This window comes from Pongo abelii, chromosome 3, assembly GCF_028885655.2.
Source record: "Pongo abelii isolate AG06213 chromosome 3, NHGRI_mPonAbe1-v2.0_pri, whole genome shotgun sequence".
NCBI lineage: Eukaryota > Metazoa > Chordata > Mammalia > Primates > Hominidae > Pongo > Pongo abelii.
This window is the reverse complement of record NC_071988.2, coordinates 89,439,938-89,458,866: the sequence shown is the minus strand read 5'-3', so window position 1 is coordinate 89,458,866 and position 18,929 is coordinate 89,439,938. Positions and strand designations below refer to the sequence as shown.

The 18,929-nt window shown below is 34.4% G+C and overlaps 1 pseudogene; it reads left to right on the top strand.

Annotated features, from left to right (window-relative positions):
* The window catches only part of LOC100443384 (UDP-glucuronosyltransferase 2B17-like), a 112,610-nt pseudogene that overhangs the window by 11,086 nt on the left and 82,595 nt on the right, over positions 1-18,929 (top strand).

Genomic DNA, 18,929 nt, shown 5'->3' with positions numbered 1-18,929 from the left:
CCTGTGCTAGCAGCGAGCAAGGCTCTGTGTGTGTGGGACCCACCAAGACAGGCATGGGAGGGAACCTCCTGGTCTGCTGGTTGTGAATACCATGAGAAAAGCACAGTATTTGGGCAGTAGTGTACCGTTCTTCAAGGTACAGTCACTCACTGCTTCCCTTGGCTAGGAAAGGGAAATCCCCCTAGCCCTTGTGCTTCCCAGGTGAGTTGACACCCCACCCTGCTTCAGTTTGCTCTCCATGGGCTTCACCCACTGTCCAACCAGTCCCAGTGAGATGAACCAGGTGCCTCAGTTGGAAATCCAGGAATCACTCATCTTCTCTGTCAATCTTCCTGGGAGCTGTAGACTGGAGCTCTTCCTATTCTGCCATCTTGGAAGTGACTCCTATATAATCTCTTAAGAGATCCTTTTTGTCTACCTTCTTATTAGAAGCAACATAAAACTGAAATCTTAGTCAAGATAAAATACAATAATTATGTTGAATAAAAATTGCTTAAGCTCTATATGGAAACTTTCTCAAATGACAAAAGCAGAGGTAAAATGAATAAAAATTCTTTGCAGTCTCCAGTTATTATTATTATCTCTTATTATTCTCAAAAAAAATCACTGTTAACATTAAAGAAAATTGATAATGCCAGTAGAAGGTGGAAGAGAGCAGGTAGAGAAGGAGGATAAGGGCAAGAATGACTAGTAATACAAAAGTGATTATTGCTGCTACTAGCTCTTGTTATTAACTTGCAGAATGAAGATTTGAATTTAAGTCAATAGTTGTGAAGCCTGTCTTTAGTTCTTTACTACATAAAATAATTGTTACTCTAAATTTCTTGCCTTTCCATTAAGTATTAGATTCTCAGATAATTTTTATATATGTTAAAAGAATAAGACAGTTGGTAAAAAGTATTAAGTGTTTTAAAAATACATATAGCCATTGGCTTCATGATATACTCACATGAAACTATACAGAGGAAAACTAAATCATGATGGAAAAATTCAATATTTGTGGCAGATACAAAATAAACAGTGGTAGTAATTTAAATATCTTACATTAAGAAATGATTAATAACTTATAGAATGCACAAACCAAGCAATTACAATTATTTTACTGAAAGCCATAATACAAATATAGTTGGAAATTGAAGAATAAAATGATGAATAAAACAAGATCACAATTTTTCAGTAGGATAAAAAGTTACATCCAATAAGATAAAAATGTTCTAAATAAACATCACATATTTACATTGAGTTATTTAAACATAAAGATGACCATAAAATGCATACACATTTTATATGGAGAATATTTTTAGACAGAGAGTATGGGAGAAATTTATTTTTTTTAATTTTTATACTGTTACAACATTTCTTACATTCATCTTATGTTATTTTTACAAATATAGCACAGAATGAGATCAGTGATGAATCTATAAACACATTTTATAACTTCAATAAAGATGACTTTGGGCAGCAAGCCAGTAAGATAAAACATTTAATGCAAGTTACATTAAATATGGCCACAGGTAACTGGAACCACGCAGAATACCTGGATGTCCCACTTATTACTTGGAATAGTATTAAAATGACTCTCATGTTAACAATGATGTTATAAGTTTGAAATTATATTTTTCAAAAATACTTGGCAATATATGGTGTGCATGGACAACCATCAGAAGTTTTATTCTTTGTTTTGGTAAACAATAGTTATAAAAAGAAGGTTTACCCCTATGATTAAGATCTAAAAGTATATCCATTTGTTATGTTGGAAGTGGTTTGTCATTACTTTACAAAAAGAAAAAAATAATAATTAATACAAGACAAAAATAACAACAACAGTAAAAAGATGAGCACACAATTTTGACATAATATCCAGGAAACTTTTGGGTATACTTTTTCTTTCTTTCTTTCTTTCCTTCTTTCTTCTTTCTTTCTTTCTCTTTCTCTCTCTCTCCTTCCTTCCTCCTTTCCTCCCTCCTTCCTTTCCTTTCTGTTCCCTTCCCAAATCTTTTCCCTTTCCTTTCCTTTCCTTTCCTTTCCATTGCTTTCCTTTCCTTTCCTTTCTTTTCCTTTCTCCTTCCTTCCTTCCTTCCTTCCTTTCTTTCTTTCTTTCTTTCTTTCTTTCTTTCTTTCTTTTCTTTCTTTCTTCCTTTCTTTCTTCTTCTTTCTCTCTCTTTCTTCTGGATGAGAATACACATCACAATCTGGAATTATAGAGTGCATCTAAATTTAAAAATAGGAAAGCATTGTCACACATCAGTCAGAATAACTATCAATCAATTCTAAACAAACACTTATTCATCAGGGCTTTGTATAGTGTGAGGGAGCTACTCTAGAGAGTAAGCAGGTCTCCACTGGAGAAAGGTCTGGTGGCCTTTCCACCTCTCCTGGTGGAATTTCCCAAGTGCTCCCTGTGAGACACAGCAAAGTGATGAAGAGGTTCCTTTACAGGCAGTTATAAATAGCACATCAATTTATCAGTGTGATTTTAGAAAAAATAAATGTGAAAGTCACATCAAAACAATGACCTGAGAAATAAGCTTACTCAATTATTTAACTGTATACTGTATAATTCTATATTGTAAATGGGATTCTTAGGAGTTCTTCACAGAAATTTCAAACGACAATACCAGACCCCAGAATGTCAGTGATTCTTAAACTTCAGACTTTAATTTCTTTTGTAGAGGATGGGGGAGTAGGAAGACAGAAACTCTGGGAAATTTCAAGTGAGGTATAAAGAATTATAGAGCTAAGGAAACATTGACATAAATTCTTTGCAGTTGTAACTTTTCCCCATTGCTCAAAGGCAGGTGTAATGGCTCCAAGGACTCCTAACTAAAAGAATTCTAGAGGAAAAGGTTCCTTTGACCACAGATATTTACTAAAACTACAGTGACATAGAATTAAAATGAAGTAAATCTACCTTCCAATAACCCATATTAATAATCATAATATTATAAATGAAGAGTCTGTGTATAATATTTTCCAGTGTTATTTTCTTCTACTACAGTATAATAACTGTTTCATTTCTTCTTATACACACATACCTACATGGGTACACACTCATATGTCCACAGATATACATAATGGAGACCATCAATCTCATATTACACATTTCCTTTTAAAGAAACTGAGAAATTAGATCAGTTAAGAACACAGCCAGTACTCCAAAAGTTCCTGATAATACTTGATTTTCTCTGTTTAGATGTTTGTTAGAATCCCTTCAATAGTGCTTGCTGTGCTGACACTTTTGTGATGGAGCAAATTCTGACTTCACAGGAAATGGAAGAGTTTGTGCAGAGCTCTGGAGAAAATGATGTTGTGGTGTTTTCTCTGGGGTCAATGGTCAGTAATATGACAGAAGAAAAGGCCAATGTGATTGCATCAGCCCTTGCTGAGATCCCACAAAAGGTCAGATAAAGTGCTTTCATGGTGAACAGCCACTGAATGAGTCCATTAAACTGTAAAGAGTCCAGTCATTGAAATTTTCTGCCTGCAACATTAACTGATAGAATAGTTCTAATTATCTCAGATATCTGTTCAAAAATAAAAATATATATGGAAGATGCTAAAATAGCAAAAAGGAGAGTTTTCATTGATAATAATATTGGCATTAACATTGTGACAAGAAAGAAAGAAATTTAAAAGTTGCATGTGAAGTTTTGGTATTATCATGATATTATAGACATGTACGTAGCAATCACCAAATTCTGCCCTGTAATTTTCTCATTTTTCTTACAGAGTTTCTGAGGGCATTGTACACACTATAGATATTCCCAAAAAGGAGTCAAATGTTATTGAGGTACTGCACTATCACAGTAACAATAAGCAGGCATTGAAGAAAGTCTGAAATACATCATGGAATTTAGGCTTGTCATATAATCTGGCCTCTGGCGTTTCCTATACATGTTGCAATAGCCCTATTTAGTGTGCTGTTCAGGGTGCTATTCAGAAAAAGGATGTCCTACCCTGACAAACCACTATTCCAGGTAACCACCTAGCTGACAAAATTTAGAGAAAATAGAAAACTTGCCTGGCCTGCAGGACTGGACCCTGTTAATGCCTTAAGCAGGAAAATTTAATGTAACAGGTGGAAATGGAATCCTGCTTATAGGATAGCCTCTTACATTATAAAATATGACCCCACAAAACCTCTGCTCTAACCACCAGTTAACACCTCCTTCAGATTGAGGAAGGAGAAAAGAAATCAAGAAGGAGTCAAGGAGAAGGATATCACTCATGGAAAGAGGTTCAGATGCCCCTACTCCATAAAATATAGTAGGAACTTATTTTCTAATACGTAGAATACACTTGCAATTTTTCTGTATTTGTGAGTTACTTTTTTTAACTGATGTAGTGTTCTTCTAAGGACCTATGCTAAATTTTTTCTGAAAACACAAAGTTACTTTAACATTCCCGTAGCAAATTCAAAGTAAACACTTGTAAATTGTACTTCAGTTTATCAGGATTGCTTGGGAATTCTAAAATCAGTTACCTTTTTTGGTAATGGGCATGGGAATGGCTTGGCTAAAGCAAACTATATTATTCAGTGCTGGTCATGCTTTGTAGTTCATCATTTAAATGTTAATGATCAGGTAAGCAAAATTTCGCAAAACACACAATTTTATACACTTTCAGCAGCTATATTGTTATTCCTAAATTGCAAACGGCTTTTTTTTTTCCTACATTGAAAATACTTGCATAAATAGCAATACTGATAATACTCTGAATTTATGTCAAAAATCGACACTTGAAATTTTTTTTGAAGTAGAGCAGGATAAATTATAATCTGAAAGAAATTATACACACTACCTACATAGCATTCTCAAATGTAGCTGATTTTATAGCTGTTGTTTTTTTGTAAATCAAAGATGTCAATCTAATAAACTATTAGATAGATGTAAAGCCTTCTCATATCATTCAAAAATAAATTAATATTAAATTTGGAAGAAGACAGCTAGAATAAATACATAAAATAAATGCATAGGTCATCACTAATTAGTTACCACTTTTTACATGAGAATAATAATGAATGGCTAACAATTTCTTAAATATTTAAATTTTTCATTGATACTCCAATGTGTCTAAGCTACTATGTTGGAAATATTATGATTTCCTTATATACCAAACATTTTTAAAGTAAGGACATAAAATGGCAGTATTCAATTTACCTCGTAATTTTAGTAGTTTTCATTACTTAATGTCTTGTTCTCATTTCTTCATTTTTCATATAAAAGGGATTTAACTAGCTGATTGTCAATCTCTATAGAGTTCTAACATGCTATAACTTTGGAGTTCTACTCATGGCACAAGATATTTTCCTCACCCTCACAGGTTCTATGGAGACTTAATGGCAAAAAAACAAATACTTTAGGATCCAATACTCGACTGTACAAGTGGATACACTAGAATGACCTTCTTGGTAAGACTCTAGAGAACAAATATGTAATATATGAATAACAGCCAATTAGAGTTATAATAGTTCAACATGAAACATGCTTATCGAATATTTATTATTGAAAAACTAAAAATAAAATATTACTTTTTCATATTTATTTTCCATTCTTGTGAGGAAAAGGAGAACTGTAATAGTTGTCATTTTATTATATACACTTGTATTCTTTATCATTGGAATCAAAGTATTTTTATTTTAGGTGTAATTACTATTCATAGGTCTCTCAATAACTTCCTGGGTTGTCTCTCTGTCTCCTATTTCTACAACTTTATACCTGTCCTTTCTGATACTACAGGGTTATTTCAAATGACACTGAAAAATAACAGTTCCTCTTCCATTACCACTGACTGCATTTTCTATGGGAATAAATCCCCAATCTTCACATAAAGTGACAACATTTTTTATGATGAAGTGTGGCCTATCCTTCCTCTGTCCCAGCACCACATCTACCCCACTCCCTGCTGCCTTGCACACCCCACATATCACGCTGAGTGACTGCACTATTTTTTTAAGATAACCTGTTCTTACATGTCCAATCTTATTCTTTTATCTTTTGCACATTTTAATGTTTTTGTTCAAAATATGTTTCATCATTTTGTCCACCTGGCAACCTTAATTCATTTTTCTAGCCTGAAGTCACATACACCACCACATCTTCATATAGCCATCAGTTATCTCACCAGCAGAAGTAGGTACTTCTTTCTCTGAAATCTAAACGCAATTTCCATGCAGTTTTATGGGCATAATAATACTATCTAGAGAATATTGATTCTTTCAGTGCCTCATATTGTTTATTTCTCATTTTACTCTTTACTTATAATTATTAATTTTGCTAAAATTAATCCAATCCTAGGTCACCCAAAAACCAAAGCTTTTATCATTTATAGTGGAAGCAATGGCATCTATGAGGCAATCTACCATGGGATCCCTGTGGTAGGCCTTCCTTTGTTTTCGGAACAGCCTGATAATATTGTTCACACGCAGGTCAAAGGAGAAGCTGCTAGATTGGATTTCACCACAATGTTTAGTACAGACTTGCAGAATGCGCTGAAGACAGTAATTAATGATCCTTTGTCAGTATAACAATATTTTTCACTAGGTGGTATTTATAGATAGCTTCTCTTGTCAGCAGTAACAATGAGTTTCATCCTTTATGTAAGAGACTAATTTTGAAAGAATTTAAATGATTTAACTAATTGTAAATCTGCTTTTACTTTCTACCAGATAGTAATTTCAAAGTTACATTTGAAACTCATACATTTAATAAGTCATCAATTTCTGCAACAACTATTCTACATAAAAATAATGTTAAAGACATATAAATAATTATTATGAATACACATTTTTTAAAATTACAGAATACACAATGAAAAGGAATAATGAACTTGGAGAAACATAATAAAATATTCAAACCCAATAAATAACATTTCTGAAAGTATAACCTGTTTCCCTAAAAAAAATATTATTTTAAGAAATGTGATGGGATATACTGTTGGAGTGATCAGACCCAACACCAGGTCATAGGGGTGACAAAGTCTGGCGGAGTCAAAGGATTGAGAAAAAGACAGTTTGAGAGAGAAAGTTGGGATGAGGGGGCCATCACAATTGTGGAGGCTGCAAAGGCCCAGAGCTCTGGGAGCCCATGCTATTTATTGGTAATTCAAGAAAGAAATGGTTGGTGAGATGTAGAGGTCAAAAGGACTGGCGCATGATCTACAGCTGTGATGGTTTAGCATTTATAAGGAACATGTCCTGCTACTTGAGATAATGGGAATACAATCAATCTAGTGTCCTAGGAAGGCTAGAAGCAAGGAGGCAGCAAGTCTAGACACATTCCAGAGGACATTATGTCAGATATGCAAGCCCTACCTCAGCTTTCTTCCCAACACTCAGCTTTTTCCCAACTTATAATTTATAAGCATAAAACTCACCTATTTAAAGTGTAAAATTTAAATATATTTGATGTGTTTAATTATGAATCCATCACCATAATACAATTTTTGAACATTTTTATGACTCCAAAATAAAATATAATGCATTAAGTCACTCTCCATAAACCCCTAGTCTAGGTAAATATCAAATTGTTATATTTCTCATTAGATTATACTCCCTGTATATTTCATATAAATGAAGTCACACAATTTATGGGGTTTTGTAAATGACTTCTTTCACTTCTCATAATTTTTTTTTCAGTTTCATTCATGTTGAACATATCAGTACTTTGTTTTGTTTTTGCTATATAATATTCCTCAGCATGAATACACACTTTGAATTTACATGATTATCAGGTAATGGACACTTTAGTTATTTCAAATTTTTGCTCTGAGGAACCTTGCTATACATAGTTTTGGGTAAAAACAGATTTTCCCTTCTTTTGAGGAGATACTAGCAGTGGAATTGCAGAGTGATTGTGGAACTTTATGTGTATGTGGATGAAAAACCACTAAACTGTTTTTCAAAGTACTTACCCCATTCTTCATTAACACCAGCTGTACGGGAGGGTTCCAATTTCTTCACACTTTTCCCAAAACTTGTTATCACCTTTCTTTATCTTATAGCCATTCCATTGGGTGTAAAGTGGTGTCTCATTGTGGTCTTGATTTACATTTCCTTCTGGCTAGAGATATTAACCATCTTTTCACGCACTTACTGACCATTCATATATCTGCTTTACATAAATTTCTATTTCAATCTTTTGTACACGTTGTAAATTTTTTACTTATTGTTGATTCATAAGACTTCTTTTTATATTATGAATATAATTTCTCATCAGATATATGAATTTCAAATATTTTCTTTGACTGGAGGGGTTGATTTTTTATTTATCTTACTTTCTTGTAGATGAACTTTGAAGCACAAGTTTTTAATACTGAAAGAATAAAAGCAAAATAATTAATTTTTCCATACTCCAAAGGAAAAAATGTGGAAAATGCTATATCTAGATCAGCTATCATTAATTCAGAATTTATTACTACTATCAAGATTGTTGTTATATAAAAGGTACCACATAAAGGAATACCTTAAAATACTTTACACAAAAAATAGTAAGACAATGAATGATTAAAAATAGGAAATAATTGAAAAAAATAAGACAGGTTGGAAAATAGAAAATACAGAATAAGATGGTAGATTCTGAATCCACCAGTACTCATATTAAATTTAAACAGAAAAAAAGATGACAAAATAATGATTAAGGAAATAAAACTTTTGAAGAGCATAATTAAATGTAACATGATATATATGTATATACCTTTATATGTAGCATAAAAATGTGAATATATGTATACATACACATATGTGTGTGCATGTATTATACTAGAAATAAATTAGAAATCATCCAAAGAATGATAACTAAAAAATTCTCTAAATTTTGGAAATTAAAAATGCATTTTTACAAAATTCAGTCAACAAAATATTATAATTATATATGCACCTTTATTACAGCTACTCTTCTTCCAATTATATACCCAGCAGAAATTAATATGTAAATCTAATGATATATATATATATATATTTATACCAGGATAACTAATGATGTCCAAAAATGTAAACAAGCCAGGTGTCCATCAGTTATAAAATAAAGAGATACTCTGTGGTATTTGTCAATCAACTGAATACTATACAGCAATGTAATTAACCAATAACTGCTACAAAACAAAACAGACACAAATAAGTATATATTATATAATTCAATTATATAAACAAGCAATGCTAATCTATAAAATTAGAAGTCAGATTAATACTTAAATTGAGAATGAATGTAGTGACTAAAATGGTCCAAAAGGAGAGAGTTCTAGGCAGGTTTTAACAACTGAGAACCTAAGCAGTAGGTGTCTTTACTTCAGGATAATGTTTAACATAATCTTAAAATTTTAAATTACTCACTAGTGTGTGTATATTTATCTTATGTATCTCATATATAAGATTTTATTTTAGAAGGTATGTAAAATATTTTAAAGTTCTAGAAATTAAATAGCAAAATAAGCACGAAACACTGGAGAAAATTCTACAGGTACTATATAGTGTGGCCAGGAAAAGCCTCTCTAACAAGGATCATTTAAGGGGAAGTCTCAAAAAGAGACAGAATCAAGCCTCATTTTATTGCAAGAAAGAATGCTCTGAAAAGGGAGAGAGGGAACAAAAGGTGTAAAGGGTCTAAGGTGAGAACACCTTTGGGAGCTTCAAGATTAATAGAAGCCCAGTGTCCCTAGAAGAGACTATGCAGGGGAAAGTCTTAGGAGAAGTTGCCAGTGCCTGACCATGTCAAGTTCTGTAGACCAAAAAGAGATCTTATTCCTTTCTATTTTTTCTATTAAAAAGAATGTCATTCTTTTTTATTTTATTTTTTATTTAACTTTTACTTTATGTTCAGGGGAACAAATGCAGGTTTGTTATATAGGCAAACTTGTTGTTTCTGGGTTTGTTGTACAGATTATTTTGTCACCCAGATATTAAGCCTAGTAAACACAAGTTATTTTTTCTGATCTCCTCCTACCTACCACCCTCTCCCCTCTGCTAGGTCCCAGTGTGTGTTGTTCCCCTCCATGTGTTCATACATGTGTTCCCATTACAGATTTTCTTCTTAATGTAATGAGAAGCCAGATGGAAATCTTAATCAGTGGAGTGTCATAATCTGACATTAGTTTCAAAAAAACATTATTCTGGCTACTGGAAGGAAAATACAGAGGAAGACAGAAGAGTAGAGTAGAAGTGGAGAGATTAGTTAGAGGGCATTTCAACCACTGAACACAATTATTTCTTAAAATATCAAAATAGTCCAGACACGGTAGTTCATGCCTGTAGTCCCTGCACTTTGGGAGGTGAATCAGGAGTGATGTTTGAACCCAGGAGTTTAAGACCAGCCTGGGCAACATTAGCGAGATTCCATTACCACAAACAAATTTAAAAATAAGCCAGGCAGAGTGTTTGAGCTCATAGTCCCAGCTACTCAGGAGGCTCAGGTGTCATGATTGCTTAAACCCACAAGATCAGGGCTACTGTGAGCCCTGATGAAGGGAATATACTCCAGCCTGAGCAACGGAGCACAACCGTCTCTCAAGAAATATGTCCATCAAAATGATCATTCTCAGATTGCATTTCTACTATCTTACTTACAGCACTTGGAGTGGCTCATCATATTTCCTCTGGTTGAAAGACATTAACTTTCCCACCTGACCCCATTTTCACTTTAAAAAATTTTGCCTATGATAAAATTATAATTTAAAACCAAACTTTCTGTGATGATTCAATTTAAAATATTCAATTTCTATGTCAATTCTATAACATTTACTTTGAATTATTTGTGCAACATTTTTCAAAGACCTTCCATAGTCTTGATATACTTAGGAAATAAATTTACTTTCTATGTTTGTATTTTTCTGTTTATCCTTGGCTATAAAGAGAACACTATGAAATTACCAAAGATTCATCATGATCAGCCAACGAAGCCCCTGGATCAAGCAGTCTTCTGGATTGAGTTTGTCATGCACCACAAAGGAGCCAAGCACCTTCGGGTTGCAGCCCACAACCTCACCTCGTTTCAGTACCATTCTTTGGATGTGATTGGGTTCCTGCTGGCCTGTGAGGCAACTGTGATATTCATCATCACAAAATGTTGCTGTTTTGTTTCCAAAAGTTTGTCAAAACAGGAAAGAAGGAGAAAAAGGATTAGTTATGTCAAAGGCCTGAAGTTGAAATGACTGAAAACTAGGAGTCATCCAGTTTATTCTAGCATCAAGTGGTGGGAATGGATAATTTCCTTCCCCCTGTGACAAAACATCATTTCACAATTGACCCTGTTAAGTGAAAAACTTCTTTCCCAGAGACTTAGTATCTATTTAAATTGGAAATAATCCAAGTCAAATATTTAAAAACTAGGAAAAACAGTGTTAAAAACTAGTTAAAAGTAGTTAAAAACCAGAAAAAATAAAAATAATAAAAACCCTTATGGGGTTTTAAGGCTATTATTCTAATTCATAAATGACACGAAAAACTTTACTGAGCTTAATGATGTTTCATACACTATGCATGGAAATTACTGTATTCAGAAGTTCACTTACAGTGTCAGTACTGTTTTGCATACACTCAGAATATTTTGGCTTCATTTTGAGCAGATTTCTATTGTTTTTACTGTTGCCAAGGAAACTATTCAATAATTAAATTGTATAAAAAGTCTCACTCTTCCTATTCTTCCTATTGATATTGCAAGAACAGTAGTATTGCTTGGCTTCTTCTACACATCCATACTCAGTGTCACTTCTTTCCTAAAAGACATTACAAGTTTATCCCTGGAATGAAAGATAATGTTCAAAATTAACAAATGTGATATACCACATTAACAAAATAATGAATAGTAAGCAATTGTTATCTCAACAGATGCAAATAAAAGCATTTGAAAAATTCAACAATGTTTCTATGAGTAAAAAAGACACATTTCAACACCCTGGAAATATAAGAAAATCACCTTAACATGAGGAATGATGCATATGAAAACTTCACAGCTAAATTCATACTCAATAAAAAAATCTCAAAAATTTTTATCTAGTGTCAGGACCAGATAATGATGCTCACTCTTGCTGCTTCTATTTCACATAGTACTGGAAGTCCTAGCTAGAACAATTCAGCAAGAAAAATAAAAATAAAACAGGTTTCTAAATAAGAAAAGAAGTAAAACAACCTCTGTTTGCAGATGACATTATATCATACGTGGAAAACTGTAAAGACTCTACAAAATACTAGTAGAATTAAAACAAATTTCATAAATTTTCAGGATATAAAATCAACATACAAAATTAGGTTATTGTTCAGTATACTAACAGGCAACTATGAAGAAACTATCCAATTTATAATAGCACCAAAAAAACAATATATATAGGAATAAACTTAACCAAGTAGATAAAAAAAACTTCTATACTAAAAACTATAAGACATTGATGAATGAAAGGAAAGAATACACTAATTTGGAAAGATACATTATGTTGACTGAAATATTTAACAATGTTGAAGTATCTATACAACCTGAAGTGATTTACAGATTCAATGTAATCCCTATCAAAATCCCAATGACATATTCTATAAAAACAAAAAAATTCTATAATTTATGATCCTGGAAACACTCTAAATAGCTAAAACAATATGCAAAATGTAGAAACAGATAAAGGCATCACATTTCCTTATTTCAAATTATATTTAGAGCTAATGTAATTAAAATAACATGCTGTATTTGTCTGTTTCCACACTGTTGTAAAGTACTACCTGAGATTCAGTAATTTACAAGAAAAAGTTTAGTTGACTCATAGTTCCTCATGGTTGGAGAGATCTGAGGAAACTTATAATCACGGGTGAGTGCAAAAAGAAAGTAAAGCATTTCTTATATGGCAACATGAGAGAGAAAGAGAGAGAAGTGCCACAGTTTTAAAACCATTAGATATGCTGAGAACTCACTCACTATCATGATAACACCATGGGGAAAATCCACTCCTGTGATCCAATTGCCTCCTACCATGTCCCTCTCCTGACATGTGGGGATTAGAATTCAATGTGAAATTTGGGTGTGACACAAGGCCAAATCATGTTATCCCCACCTCAGCCCCTCTCAAATCTCATGTCCTTCTCACATTTCAAAATACAATTATCCCTTCTCAACAGTACCCCAAAGTCTTAATGCATTTCAGTATTAACAAAAAAGTCTACGTCCAAAGTCACATCTGAGACAAGGCAACTTCCTCTACCTATGAGCCTGTAAAATAAAAAACAAGTTGGTTACTTCCAAGATACAATGGGGTACAGGAATTGGGTAAATATTCCCATTCCAAATGGGAGAAATTGGCCAAAACAAAGGAGTTACAGGCTCCGTGCAAGCCTGTAACCCCATATGGCAGTCATTAAATCTTAAAGCTTCAAACAGTCTCCTATAATTCCTTGTCTCTCATCCAGTTCCCGCTGATGCAAGGGGTGGGCTTCAGTGGCCTTTGGCAGCTCTATCCCTGTGGCTCCACAGGGGGGCACAGCCCCCATTGCTGCTTTCATGGGCTGGCATTGAGTGCCTGTGGCTTTTCCAAGTGCACGGTGCAAGCTATATGTGAATCTACCATTGTGCTGTTTGGAAGATGAAAGCCTTCTTTTCACAGCTACACTACTCAGTGCCCCAGTGGGGAAACTGTGTGGGGACTCCACCCCACATTTCCCTTTGTATTTCCCTAGTAGAGGTTCTACATGAGGGTTCTGCCCCTGCAGCAAACTTCTGTCTGGACATCCAGGCATTTCCATACATCCCCTGAAATCTGGGCAGAAGTTTCCAAATCTCAACTTCAGCGTTCTGTGAACCTGGAGGGCTGACACCACATGCAAGACAACAAAATATGGGGCTTGCACCCTCTGAATCCATGGCCCAAGCTGTATCTTGATGCCTTGTAGCCACAGCTGGAGCTGGAGCAGATGGGATGCAGGGAGCCGTGTCCTGAGGCTTCACAGAGCAGCTGGGCACAAGGCCTACAGCACGAAACAATTTTTCCCTCCTAGGCCTAAAGGTCTGTGATGAGAGTGACTGCTGTGAAGATCTCTGAAATATTCTGGAGAAATTTTTCCCATTGTGTTGGCTACTAACATTCAGTTTCTCTTTACTTATGCAATTTTTGCAGCCAGCTTGAATTTCAATGGGGTTTTCTTTTATACCACATGGTCAGACTGCAAATTTTTCAAACTTTTATGCTCTGTTTCCCTTTTAAACATAAGTTCCAATTTCAGACCATTTTTTTGTGAACACATGTAACTGTATGCTGTTAGGAACAGCCAGGTCGCATCTTGAATGCTTTGCTGTTTTGAAATCTCTTCCACTGGATACCCTAAATTATATCTCTCAAGCTCAAAGTTCCAAAGATCTCTATGGCAGGGAATGCCAGTCTCTTTGTTAAAGAATAGAATGATTGGCTTTTCCTCCAGTTCCCAATAAGATGAGTAAGTTTAAGAGAACTGCTGCACTATATTGTGGCCATAGTTACCAATAGTGTATTATACACTTAAAATATCTTTAAAAAAGTAGATCTCACATTAAGTGTTTACACTAATACAAGGCATACCTTCGCGATATTACACGTTTGGTTTCAGATCACTGCAATAAAGCAAATATTGCAATCAAGCAAGTTATACAATTTTTTTTTTGATTTCCATGGTGTATAAAATTATGTCTACATTGTCTGTATTCCATTAAGTCTGAAATAGCGTTATGTATAAAAATGTACATAACTCAATTAAAAATACTTTATTGCTGGAAAATGCTAACAATCATCTGATCCTTGTGTGAGCTGTAATCTTTTTACTTGTGGAGGATCACAATTTCAGTAAGACCAGAATGATTTTTATTGCATCCACTGATCCTTTCTTTCATAAAAAATTTCTGTGTAGCATGCAATGCTGTTTAATAATGCTGTATAATAGCTTTTTACCCTTAGTAGATATTCTTTTAAAACTGCAATCAATCCACTTAAACCTTACTGCTGCTTCATTAAATAAGTTTAAGTAATATTATAAATTCTTTGCTTTCATTTCAAAAATGTTCATGGCATTTTCACCAAGAGTATTTTTCATCTCAATATACCCCTTTCTTTGTTCATTCATATGAAGCAACTCCTCATCTATTCAAGTTCCATCATTAAATTGAAGCAATTCAGTCATATCTTCAGATTCCACTTCTAATTACACTTCACTTACAATTGCTACCACATTTGTAGTTACTTCCTCCACTGAAGTCTTAAACCTCTCAATATTATTCATGATGGTTGGAATCAACTTCCTAAAAACTCCTGGTGATGTCGATATTTTGACCTCTTCCCATGACTCTCAAATGTTCTTAATGTCATCTAGAAAGATGAATCTTTTTTATAAAATGCTCAGTTTACTTTACGAATATCCAACAAAGGAAATGCTGTCAATGGAAGCTATATTCTTACAAAATGTACTTCTTAAGTGCAATAACTTAAAAGTTGAAATTACTTTTTGATCCAGGGGCTACAGAATGAATGTTGTATTAGTGGACATAAAAGCAATATTAATTTCTGTGTATATCTCATCTTCCTGAGTGACCAGACCTATTGTCAATGAGCACTAATATTTTGAAGGGAACATTTGTTCATAAGCAGTAGATCTCAAAAGTGGGATTAAAATATTCAGTAAATTATGCTGTAAACAGCTATGCTTCCATCCAAGTTTTGTGGTTCCATTGATAGAGCACAGAATAGATTTAGTACATTTCTTTAGGGCCCTAGGATTTTCCAAGTGGTAAATCAGCATTGGTTTCAACTTCCAGTAATCAACTTCATTAGCCTCTAATAAAACAGTCATCCTATCCTTTGAAACTGTGAAGCTAGGCATTGACTTCTCTGTAGCTATGAAAGTCTTAGATAGTATCTTCTTTCAATAGGAGGTTGTTTTGTCCACATGGAAAAGCTATTGTTTAGTGTAGCCACCTTCATTAATTATTTTAGCTATGTCTTCTGGATAACTTACAGAGGCTTCCTTTATCTTGCACTTTTGCTTTATGGATATGGCTTCTTTCCTTAAGCCTTATAAACCAACTTTTGCTAGATTCAAATTTTTTCTGAAACTTCCTTACACTTTTCAGAATTGGAAAGAGTTAGAGCCTTGCTCTGGTTTAGGATTTGGCAGAAGAAAATATCTTCACTGGTTTTTTCTTTAATCCAGAAGATTAAAACTTTCTTCATATCAGCAATAAGGCTGTTACATATTCTTATCCTTTGTATATATTGTTGTAGCACTTTGAATGTCCTTTATCAACAGTTTATTTGTATTCAAAATTTGGCTAAATGTTTGACACACGTATGGGCTTTGCCCTATCTCAGCTTTAAACATACCTTCATCATTAAGCTTAATCACTTCTAGTTTGATTTTAAGTGAGAGACATGCGACCCTTCCTTTTCCTTGAACTCTCAGAAGCCATTTGTAGGGTTATTAATTTGCTTAATTTCAATATTGTTGTGTCTCAGGAAATAGGGAAGCCTGAGGAGAGGGAGAAAAATGGGAAACAGCTGGTTGGTGGAACAGTCAGAATACACACAACACTTATCAGTTCTATTTACCATATTACATGCATGCATTTTGTGATGTCCCTCAAACAATTAAAACAGTAACATCAATAAGCAATTGTCACAGGACATCAAAACTGATATAATAATAGCAAAAATGCTTGAAACTTTGTGAGATTTATCAAAATATGCCACAGTGACACAGTTAGCATGTGTTAGATATTGGAAAGATAGCATTGGTAGACTTGCTTAATGTAGGGTTGCCACAAGGGTTCAACTTGTAAAAAAAAAATAAGGCCATATCTGTGAAGCATGATAAAATAAAGCAAAATGACAGAAGGAATTCATGTGTGTGTGTGTGTGTGTGTGGTGTGTGTGTAAACATGAGAGTTTACAAAAGATAACTCAGAGCTGACTTGATAAATACACTGATAAATGACAAACTTCAGCTGAATTAAATTTAAAAGAGTTTAATTGAGCAGAGGACAATTCACAAATTGTTCAGCCTCCTGAGTCAGAGTAGGCTCTGAGACTCCAGTGCAGCCACATGGTGAAATAAGATTTATGGACAGAAAAATGAAAGTGACATACAGAAAGTGGAAGTGAGGTACAGGAACAACTGAATTGGTTAAAGCTCAGTGTTTACCATATTTAAACAAAGTTCAAATAACTGGCTACATTTGTTTGGCCAAAACTTGATGACTGCCCCAAGTGTAGGTTATGCTCTGTTTACACCTCCACTTATTATAGTTCATGATGTACAGAGAAACTTTTAGGCCAAACTTAAAATATGTAGGAGGCAACTTTAGGCCAAACTTGATTTAACACTACATAAGTAAACTGAGTATATATCCTAAACTTTTGTTTTCAAATTAAGTCTATTCACTTATCAAAAGTTAATATCCCAATACAACATCATGATTGTGAAAAAGATACAATTTAAGTGCCTGGTTAGCATTAAAAATTGCTTTAATATAAAAAATTAAATTGGCCATGTATTGTTCTAAAAATAAAAATATAAAGCACAATGCAGAGCAATATTTATTCAAGTAAATCTCCTAAGACTTGATAAAAACAGAGATCGCCTCTTACTTTGCAAACATAAACTCTTCCCTCATCCCCTCAAAACTCAGTGTGGCAGAATTTTACTACAGATAGATGCAGACAAGAACAACTATAGAATAAACTGGAGAGGAAATAGGAAACCTGAATAGACCTATAACAAAAAGAAAGATTGAATTAGTAATCAAAAGGCAGCCCACAAAAAAAGCCCAGGCCAAGAAAGCTTTACTTTAGAATTCTACAAATCATTTAAGGAGAAAAACATAACAACTCTTCAAAAAACAATCCTCCAAATAATAGAAGAGGAGAAAACATTACCAACATATTTCATTGACCCCTTCTGCTAAAACCACAAGAAGACATCACAAAAAAAGAAAACTACAGATCAATAGCACTTATGATTATAGACACAAAATTCCACAATAATGTCTTAGCAAACTGAATATAGGCATATACCTAAGTAATTATACACCATAAATAAGTGAAATTAATCTCAGCAATGCAAAGTTGCTTTAACATTTAAATTATTGATGGCAGCTGCTGGGAAAGCTCCTCTGCCCTCAAAGGCTCAGAAGTGCCTGCTCTCACTGCCTGGCTTCTTCCTAATGTCAGTGTCCACTTTGATCTCAAAGAAAATTGGGACTGAGCCCGGGCACCATGAGTGACAGCAGGAGGCAGGCTGATTCCCAGGCAGAAAGGAGTGTGTCCCCAGTGATCCCCATCTTCAGGACCAGGGAAAGCCTGAAAGCTGGGGACTAGGTTGCCTGTCTGTCTCATAGACCGAAGTGGGAACTTGTTGTTCCTCCTCCGGGCCCACTCATGGCTTCTCACAGATGAATTATCATGCACTTTTTCCCCAGTGAGGCCCACTAAAGCCATGGACTCAGCCAGAGCTGAGCAGATGACAGTATGGCCAGCTGCAGAGAGGAACTACCCTCTCAGCTGAGAGCTTCAGAAACCTGCAGAGACATCAAGACAACCAGCTGCAGAGAGGAGCTACACTCTCCAGGGCCTCCCCTCTGCTGAGAGCTGAAAACTGATGGGACGACCTGCCTACAAAGTGGAGCTAACCACTGCATGTCTCCTCTGAGCTGTTCTAACACTCCATAAAGCTCCTCTTTGTCTTGCCAACTCCTCATTTGTCTGTGTACCTCATTATTCCTGGCTGCATGACAAGAACTTGGGCAAAGGTGCCACTGGCCACAGATATTTCTGACCAGAAAAGCAACACCCCAAAGATCCTGTAACACTCTCGATTAATGTAATACACAATATGATTATAATGAAGGATGAGAAATTCATTATCTTTCCATGAATGCAGAAAAAATTATTTAATGAAATCCAGTATGTTTCATCATAACAATATTCAATAAAGTAGGAATAGA